This window comes from Pteropus vampyrus, unplaced genomic scaffold, assembly GCF_000151845.1.
Source record: "Pteropus vampyrus isolate Shadow unplaced genomic scaffold, Pvam_2.0 Scaffold39, whole genome shotgun sequence".
In the NCBI taxonomy this organism is placed as follows: Eukaryota; Metazoa; Chordata; class Mammalia; order Chiroptera; family Pteropodidae; genus Pteropus; species Pteropus vampyrus.
This window is the reverse complement of record NW_011888820.1, coordinates 5,624,762-5,634,460: the sequence shown is the minus strand read 5'-3', so window position 1 is coordinate 5,634,460 and position 9,699 is coordinate 5,624,762. Positions and strand designations below refer to the sequence as shown.

General features: G+C 34.6%; 1 long non-coding RNA gene across 1 annotated transcript in view; it reads left to right on the top strand.

The window, feature by feature from the left end:
* LOC111738482 overlaps positions 1-9,417 on the top strand; it is a 35,660-nt gene extending 26,243 nt beyond the window's left edge. Inside the window, exons 2-3 of the long non-coding RNA XR_002779857.1 lie at positions 7,519-7,577; positions 9,189-9,417. This is a non-coding gene — a long non-coding RNA (uncharacterized LOC111738482). The remainder of the gene's footprint in view (positions 1-7,518; positions 7,578-9,188) is intronic.
* Positions 9,418-9,699: the final 282 nt, after the last annotated feature.

Here is a 9,699-nt window from a genome sequence, read left to right as displayed (position 1 = left end):
AAGTGAAAGAGCCAATCAATTTGATTTCAAGGTCAGTTCTATTTTTAGAATAGTCGACCGCTCAATTAACTAGAATCTGCTAATAGCATTTAATGACCTCCATATTTTGGAGGATTATATGAATCCTTGGGAATCTGTAAATGAATTCTGTTATCAAGAATCTCATTTAGAAAACCTTATGATTTAAAAATCCCACTTTGAGAAATTCATTATATGGAAAAGTGTGGTATATAAAGAGAACATAAAGAAGTATATTAATTTTGTTGCAGTGTTATATATAAAAATAAAAGGCCTAAAGTAAACTATCTCATTGAAGCATTGACAAATTATAAGAGAGTCATAAAATGGAATATCATACAGCCCTTTAATAGAATAAAGTAGTTTTCTTTGTGTAAATATTGGGAGATATCTGTAATGTGTTTTAAAAGGAGAGAGCGATGTGTTTATGTGTGTGCATACGCAATCCCATAAATGAAGGGAACAAAAAATTGTATATGTAAGTGTACATACACACACAAACACACATGAAAGAGAGAAAGAAAGACATAGTATAAACATAGTAAAATGTCGGAAAAGATGGGTCACCAGGATACTAAACCATGGTAACCTCTGTATCCATTGCAATTGGATAGATTCGGAAAGAGGAAGATGTGGATTTAATCGTGTTACACAATGTTACACATTGATTAGAGTAATTTTACTTAACTACTATTTCAATATTCTTTTAAGTTAAACAATATGAAAGGAGCCTTTTGAAGGAGCCAGCTAATCACAGAAGAGGTGAAATGTATCAATATAAAGAAAACTCAAAACAAGCAAATGACTTTAGTCTAGTCATACATCCGTTGAGAGTAACTGAAGTGGTGGCACAGTGGGAGAAATGTGGGGTGATCACAAGAAATAACAATTTGTAAAGATCATGAAAGACATTGAGATGGAAATGTTAGTTAGGAAATATTACTAGAGAATTAAGACAGAATAGGTGTAAGAAAGATCAAGAACAAGTATGCTTGCTGGAAGGGGAAATGACAATCTGTGAAATCTAGAAAGTGGATTCTAAATAATAGCCCTAGAATCTATGATTGCTATATGGTCACAGGCATTGCAGTGGTTTTGCTACTAACCACATTTAAAAATATTATTCACATTTTATCAGCATATACTCACAGCAATATTTTTTTATCATTCTCATTATTAATTTGATCCACATAAATATGACATAATATAGTTAAGAGAATACAGGTTATACTTATTTTTTTTCTGGGGTAAAAATAATACAAATTTTAGTTCAATAACCTTTACAATAATTTCTTGTTGCCTTTGAGCATGAATATATTTCTGTCTAAAAATCTGCAATGAATTTTAATAAATCAGAATTTTGTGGTTCATTTAATTATAAGCCCAAAGCTAAGTTGTGTATTTATCTTTGTGATATAGAAAAATGGTGTTTTCAAGCTTCTCACTCACTGAATTGATAACATGCACTCATGCATGCCTCCTGAAAAAACATTAACTAAAATAAATAAAATGCAGAAATATTTTAGGATAGTATATGCTGGACACTTTTGAGACTTCTTTTCTTTACCCAATAATTATTTCTGTAACTGTAGAAATTAGTCATTTTTAGCTATCTGATTTTTTAAAATCCTACTTTCTCTTTTTTTCCCTTCTGCATAAAGTAGAATTTTATTATTTTGCATTAGTAAGTATTCATGGCATTCACAGCTTAGGTCCCTATTTTTAGCTCATTTGTAATTCAATCTAGAAAATACATGGCTGGAACAAGCATGTTATAAAGGCTCTATACCTTTCTTGCTTTCTCTAGCAGATAAAAGGGTTTTCTGAAACAAAATCAGTCACAAAGATTGCTGAAATTTCATTGCTGTGAAATTCATAGTTATTAACATTTTTTGGCTTTGGAGTTCTTATGACTATTCTCCTTAATCTCTCTTATGACTAATCTGCTAAAATCTCCTAGACTTTAATCTTCTCAGGTTAACTATTTGGATTATAGAGGTGGCATTAAATTGGAATATTTGCTGGCGGCCCATGATACTCCCAATACATTCTGAGTCCCACCGTACGGAAGAGGACTGCCATGTATGATTGTGTGGTTTGTGTTCTTTGGACAAGCTAGTACAAATGAGAGGTCTATAGAAACCAAATCTTACCTGTGCTTCCTGCTTAGCCTCTGTCCATTGAAGAAAGGGATGCTAACTGTACAACGGCACTGTTCATGTGCCAATCTGGGCTCAGAGGGGTTGCCCTTTTTAAATTTTCTCTAAGGCACTGTATGGCTTGGTAGCAGTCCTGACCTGGCAAGATTTTAATTTTAATATACCTTTTTATGACTTTGAAACTGGGATAGTAATTATGTTTGAAGGGCCAAATTTAAAAAGTTCAGATCCAGTTCTCGACTATGAGCCATTCAAGGACAGGGACCTTGTCTTCCTCATTTTTGAATCCCCATTCAACAATAAATAGTTGACAATCAGTGAATGAATAATTGATTCATTTAGATGGCTCCAAATATTACATGCACAGATGGAAATTTAAGTGATGGGGCATGACACTTCTGTAGGACAGTGGCCCGGATTGCTGTGAATGATTGGTAAATGTTTTGTTTTATTTCCTGTTGTGTAAAGAAAAGTTTAGAAGAGTTTCCTCTAGAAGTTTCATTGGTTGCTCCAATAATGCAAAGGCACAAGTCAACATACATCTGGTTTGTATACTAAGATACAAATGCAGAGGTAGCTGGAAATCTGTGATGAGGCTAGCAAATGGAATGCATTGGCCTTCCTGAGTAGAATTAATTTTGGATGAACCGCAGAGCTTCCTGTAGGACACTTAGAGATTTGACATCACTAAGAGCCAGGCCTTTAAGATCCCAGCATGTTGGCTAGTGTTATGGACTGAATTGTGTCCCCCCCCCTCTCCCTGCCCCCAAATCCATATGTTGAAGTCCTAACATTCAATGTGACAGGATTTGGAGATAGGGCCTTTCAGGAGATAATTAAGTTAAATGAGGTCATTGGGATAGGACTTTAATCTGATAGGGCTGATGTCCTTATAAGAAGGGAAAGTGACACCAAGAATATGCTACACAGAGGAAAGGCCAAGTTGAGAACACAGAGAGAAGATGGTTCTCTGTAAGCCCAGGAGAGAGTTCTTACCAAAATCACCCTCAATGGCACCTTGATCTTAGACTTCTAGCCTCCAGAACTAAAAGAAAATAAATTTCTGCTGTCTAAGCTGTTCAGTTTGTGGCATTTTGCTCTGGCAGCCCTAGTAAACCAATACAGCTAGTAATCTTTCATTACCATTAAGCTCTAATTTATGTCACAAGAATTCTGTGGAGGCCACTCAGGAACAGATAATAATGATAGAAACATGGACACATTAAGACTGTATAGGACCGTAACAGAAATAAGGGAGCAGAATTTACTGAAATCTTTTTGATGCAGGCATTTTTTCAGAGTTTAGTTATGGCAAGAAACAGATTAAAGTTAGTAAAGGAGGAGGAACACTGCTGAAAATATCAGTCTTTCCAGATTAAATCACTATGTGGAATGTCAAGAAGGAATATGGCTGAATTATACTGTTAGGGCAAGACACACAAAAGGGCAAGTTGAAGACAGCATAGAGAGTACGTAGTTTAACCAAAAGTCCACTGTGTTATTCTTACCTTTGGGTAAGATGTTTCCATATATCCAAATTGTTATTTTGGGGGGAGCTGATAAATAACTGTTAAATCACATAGGCATCTTTTAGGTATGATGCTCTTTCTCAAAACACAGACCTTCCTGTTGCCAGGGCAAACTATCTTCTGTGTTTGTTAAAGGTCTTGAATAAGACTTTGTTTTCACATTAAGGAAACATACTCAAAGAAATGGACAACGATACTGTTTCAAATTTAGAGTTGATTAATTCAAATGATTATAAGAGCTATTTTCTAGTAGGTATTAAAATAGAGATTTATGTTACTTTGGTGATCAGATTCTTTTGTAGGGGGCTATGGAATGAGCTGGAATTTTTAAGTGAAACTTTTTAGCACTTCCTTTTAAAATTGTTTAACTTGTAAGTCTTAGTTTAATGCATATACATTAATATAAGTGCTTTTTATGCTTTGGTAAAAGTATATTTCAGCATTACTTTAGATGACAAGCTGTTTCATTATTCTTTGTAGTATGTGTGAGCCTGAATATACCGCACATGCACATATTTCTGTGAACAATTTTTATGTGAACTTACATTATCACTTATGAATAACCTCTAAATTGGGAATATCTTATATTTATATTATGAAAGCAGGAATATAAAGTTACCTCTGTGTATTTAAAATGATCTAATTCATAGCATTCTCATTATGTGCCTTATGTGATTGCTAGAAATATTTTTAAATGGCATTCTTGAAAGTGATGAATCATTTCTACAGAGAGTATTCTGAAAGCCTTGAGAAGACTACTGTGTTATGAAGTGTGATTTTTGCAGATATGCATGATCATTAGTATCTGTCTTTTGTCACATCTAAAAGTTTTAATTTACAACCAACCACAGGCCAGGACGGGGTGACAGATACTCTAAAAGGATTTAGTCCTCCAACCAAGACATCCTTTGAAATAGAAGTGGGTCACAAGATTTGCATGACCACTTCTTATTTAAAAAAAAAGAAATAAGAAGTAGGGATCCAATGTGATTCTGATGGTCTGATACCATTAAATCTGTCTCAAGAAAGAGAACCAAAAATGTAACAGCCTGATACAGAATGTATAAAAAAAGATCTGTTAGAAAACTGTGAAGGGCCAGAATGGTGACTCATTATTGAAATTTAAATTTAATCCCTGATGATGCTTATGTAAAGAATAATGTAAGAGATTTGGAGCAAGACTTGAATAAAATTTTTTACTTTGAGAAATAATTGATCGAAGGACAACAATATGAATGGCAGTTATGGGTATTATACCATTTGATTGATACTCTTTTTTTCTCTTTTTTATTTCTAAAACACTGAAGCAATGGCAGAACTGGAATAAATCAAGGTCTTCAAGTCTTTTACATATAACCCCATTCTGCTGAAAAATATTTTTGCCGAACTGAAGCAGAAGTCATTATCAGATTTGATTTATATTTCAAACTCGAGTTTACTAATACTTTAACAGAAATTTTCATAATCTCATTTCCACACAATATAATCACATTTAACAATTATTTAGTAATTAGAAATTACATTTGAAGGTGATAATACTGTAAAAATTCACATTGATTTCTTGCAATGTCAAAATGGCCCACCTGGGAAGATATAGCTTACTTTATATGGGATAATAAATTATATTTGAATAAGCTTATTAGAGCCTTTAGTCCAATAGATACAAATAACTGAATTAGCCAGATATATTTATTAGAATATTTAAATCAGTCATCAGAAGAGAAATCTGCCTGCTGATTAAATAGAACTGCCACCTAAAGGATATATTTGTAGAGAGTGTCAACACAATATGTGAAAGGTGGCCTCTACCTTCACCTTCAGTAAGTGCAGTTTGCACCTCAGGATATCCCCTTCCCTTGAATCTGAGCTGGACTTACTGACTTGCTACTAATTTGCTATAGAATATGGTAAACAATGTGGAATGTCACTTCCAAGATTAGGTGAAAAACAACTACGGCTTCTCTCTTGGATGGTCTCTCTTGCTCTTTCTTGGGTCATTTACTCTAGGGAGAAACAAGTTGCTACGTTGTGAGGCAGACCTACATGGACAAACAAATGAGTGAGCTTGTTTGCAGGTGTTTTGAGGCCTGCCAACAGCCACTCGATGCACATTGGAAGAGCCTGCTTCCCAAACCCAGTCTTGTTTTGGGAACATGTCCCAGGCAACAGCTTGACTGTAATTTCATAAAAGACCCTGAGCCAGAGGCACCAAGATAAGCTATACATGGAGTCCTGGTCTACAGAAACTGGGAGATAATAAATGTTTATTGTCTTTAGCCACGATTATTGTTGTGCAGCAATAGATAATGAAAACATCATGTTTATTAATTCATTAACTAATAATAGCTTATTTAACCATCTGTCCCTTTCATATTATAAGGATATAATTTTCAAATGCTTTCTTACTAAAGACAACATCAATTGGATAATGCAGATATTTTACACAGCATTTGAATGCTTTTACATTATGTTATTGGTATTTTTAGGGAGAAATTATGTTTAAAAATGAATAGGAAATTCTTATAGTTGTCAGAGTATATTTAATTCCTAAGCTTTAGGTATACTGAAAAATTTACCAATAAAAATATAAAATGATATTAAATTCAATATGTAAAAAGAATATTCTCTTTTGAACTATCAGATCATCTTTGGATATCTATGTGTAAAATTAATTTTGTATAGCTATTTATGGCATGTAATTGGATATGTTGTCTATATCCAGGACAGAATTTTTCAGGCCTGCCCTCACAACTTGCTTCAGTGGCTCTATGTCTATTATTTCCAAAAATAAATAAATAAAAGAAAAATGTGTTTCCAAGTATGTTCTACTAAGAGCTTGGGTTACGGATAAATGGGTATTCTACATGGCAACGTGTTGTCTTTTAACAAAGTAAAGGAAATCAAACATTCATAATATTTCTGGTTCTATGTCAGGATACCAAATGGCAACAAATTGATTATTACAGTCTCCACAAGTTATCTCAAAGTACTTTTTCAGAGTAAAATTCCCATTTCTGATGCAGTTTCTAAATAGGGTGACAACTGTTATCTTTATAAAAACTGCACATGAATTTTAAACCTCTGTTAATAAAACAAAGAGATGTAACGTACTGTGAGGATACAGTGACATGTGCATGTGATTACCACCTCTCAGCCGACAGAGAAAATCCTAAGCCTTAGATCATAACAATAGTTTAATTGGATCCAACACATCATGAAAAGACCATTGCTCTGTTTTTCCAGTAGCTGCCAGTACTCTCTGGTTAGATCTCCACTTTTAAAAGAACAGATGCTGAATTTCCTTAAAATGGGAGTCAAAATATAAATCAAGGATTTTAGACAAAACCTATGGCTATGGAGAATGTAGACCACTTTAGAATAAAGAATAGACAAAGCCAATGTGCTTGGCTTTCTGGTTGAATTCCTCCCTGAATTATCAATTACTTAGGCTGATCTGGTAGCCAGTATTCTAGAAGCTGCCCAAGACTGTCTGAAAACTGGCTCAAATGTTGCTGCCGCTTGGTAACTGTCATAAAATGACATTAGCTACAAAGTATACATTGAGAACTTTGTCACTTGCTTTGCTTTCCTTTTTTTTTTTTTTTTTTAATGTCCTGTGTATTGGACAAAATTTCATCCCACAGTGCAGTGCAATCGTGGGCTTTTAGTTCACAATGAGGCGCTGAAATGTCGGGCTTGATGACAAAGGAAACATCATGCAGAGTGCGAGCGCTTGCATGCCTTTGGAAAAGGATCTTCCTAACCAGGCTAATCTGAGTCTGAAACAAATTCTTCTTTTTCTTCATTCCCAGGGCACTGAATGAGCTGTGGAAAGGTCAGCAGATGCTGTCTCAAAGAAACAGCCAAATCAGTAATTAAATTTCTTGCTATAACATGATATAAAATGTAATTGTCATAATAATCTGTATTTAATCATCGCTTTCTTTTAGAGCTATTAGCGGCCTTCTTCTCTAACTCACTGATGTGTCAGAGAACAGCAAAGTGCTTGAAGCCATGGATACGAGAGAGGTTGTACGGCAGAACTTTGGCACTTGCTGCTTCAATATATTGCTTAAAACCTGTCATGATTTATTATTTTACTAAGACACAAATTTGAATTGTGTGCACAGGGTATAGATATAGAGAATGAGTCACCTAGCTTTTCTGGAGCCTTGCCTAGTTTTAGTATCCACAGTTCAAGAAAGTTTTATTGGCCCTTACTAGAATTCAGTATTACTTAAAAGTGCTATAGTATTTGACAATTTAAAAAGCACAAAGTTTCTTCGGATTAATTCCATAAGAATTAATGGTGACTGACTGGCAAGTAGAGTGCAAGCTGCCAGAGATCCTCTGAGATCAGTGGAACCATCTTCCAGGATTTATATAATTCTAGGGAGAAGTTAGGCCTTTATGATTGACTTAGAACATTCTTTCCAGTTAGAGAATGTTATATAAACTGGCCAAAGATAAGGCTGTTTTCTTGATTGAGGATCTGTACACAGTAAACTTTCATAACTCTCTAGATACCCTGTTATTTGAGTGTTGCTATCCCGAGGAGAGAACAGCCAGAGTATGTCTGATGGGCACAGGTGTAAGTTCCTAGAAAACGTAAAATTTTATGATCTTGTTTTGTACGTCAGGATCTACTTACATAAGCATGTTTTCTGGCACTGAAAAGGGCTTCGAAAATCATGGTGCATTGTTTTCTGCAGATATTCAATAGAAAACAATTTTCCTCTCAAAAACGTTCAAAATATATATATTTTAAGCTAATTTCTGGTATTTTCCTAGGTGGTAGTAACAGTGGCAAATTGTAGCAACTACACTGTGACTGTTAAAGAGATAATGTTTTCAGTAGATGTTCTGTAAATCAAGGATGAGTAGAAGACGATTTGGGGAATCCTGTCAGTGAACTGTTTGGTTATGATCCCTGATAGACACCTATAGTCTATATTTTTCTTTTTTCTTTTAGACTTGTAGCAGCCAAATGTAGTATATAGTAATGAACTGACAATAATAAAAGAGAAAGAAAGGAGTTAAATTATGCTTAGCAGTGACAATAGAATTTTGAAGAATATGTGTGATAATGGAAGATCACAAGTGGAGAAAATAAATCTCTGTACCTGAGCCAACAGTTGTTAATGGTAAAAACTCAATCTTGCTCTTAAAAAGCCGGACTATGAAAAAAATATTCTTGGCAATATTCTGTCAAGTTTTCAAGTTTGTTGACTAAGAACTTTATTTTATGTGAATATTGATGGTGCAATATTGTTTCACACATTTTTTTCCTCCAGCAAACTTTGATAATTGTTTCTCCCTGCGACAAGAAAAATGTCTATATTAAAATAGAAAAATTAAGACAACCACAAAGGCTTTTCCTCTCTAGCAAGACAAGTTGAACAGAATTGTAATATTACTGAATAGTCATAGGTGATGAGTCTTAAGTGGTTTCCTAACTCAGCCATTCTTTGGAATTTCAAAGGAACTTTGTGGGGGATGTCGTCTTCCTGGAAAACACAGGGGATTTCTGTTTGCTTATAACGGTGGAGTCCGCACCCCTAATCTGTTCCTGGTACTGCAAGAAATGTGCTTCTTAGAACTCATGGGCCACCAACAACAAAAGATGAATCTCGCCCTGTTATTTCCCGTTAATGATCATTTGGGAGGTATATCATCTCTGTCGCTGTGGATCCTCTTTCTTCTGTGACAACTCAGTTATGGTAAGTACACAGAGCGTTGGCCAAGAGCAGAAACATAAATCAAATTGGCAGAAGTCCAATTCAAAATCATAAATCAGTATGACAAAAGCTGAATTTAAAAATGTCTAAGGCATCCAAGATTGACTGTGATCCTTTGAAGCTGTTTAAATAGAAAGATTTGGGCAAGGTATATCATTTCGGGAAGATTTTTAGGGAAGGTTGAGGCATGTGGCAAAAACTTACCCGGGTCTCTAGAAAACTTAACCATTATTAGAATAATTCTTCTATAGCATT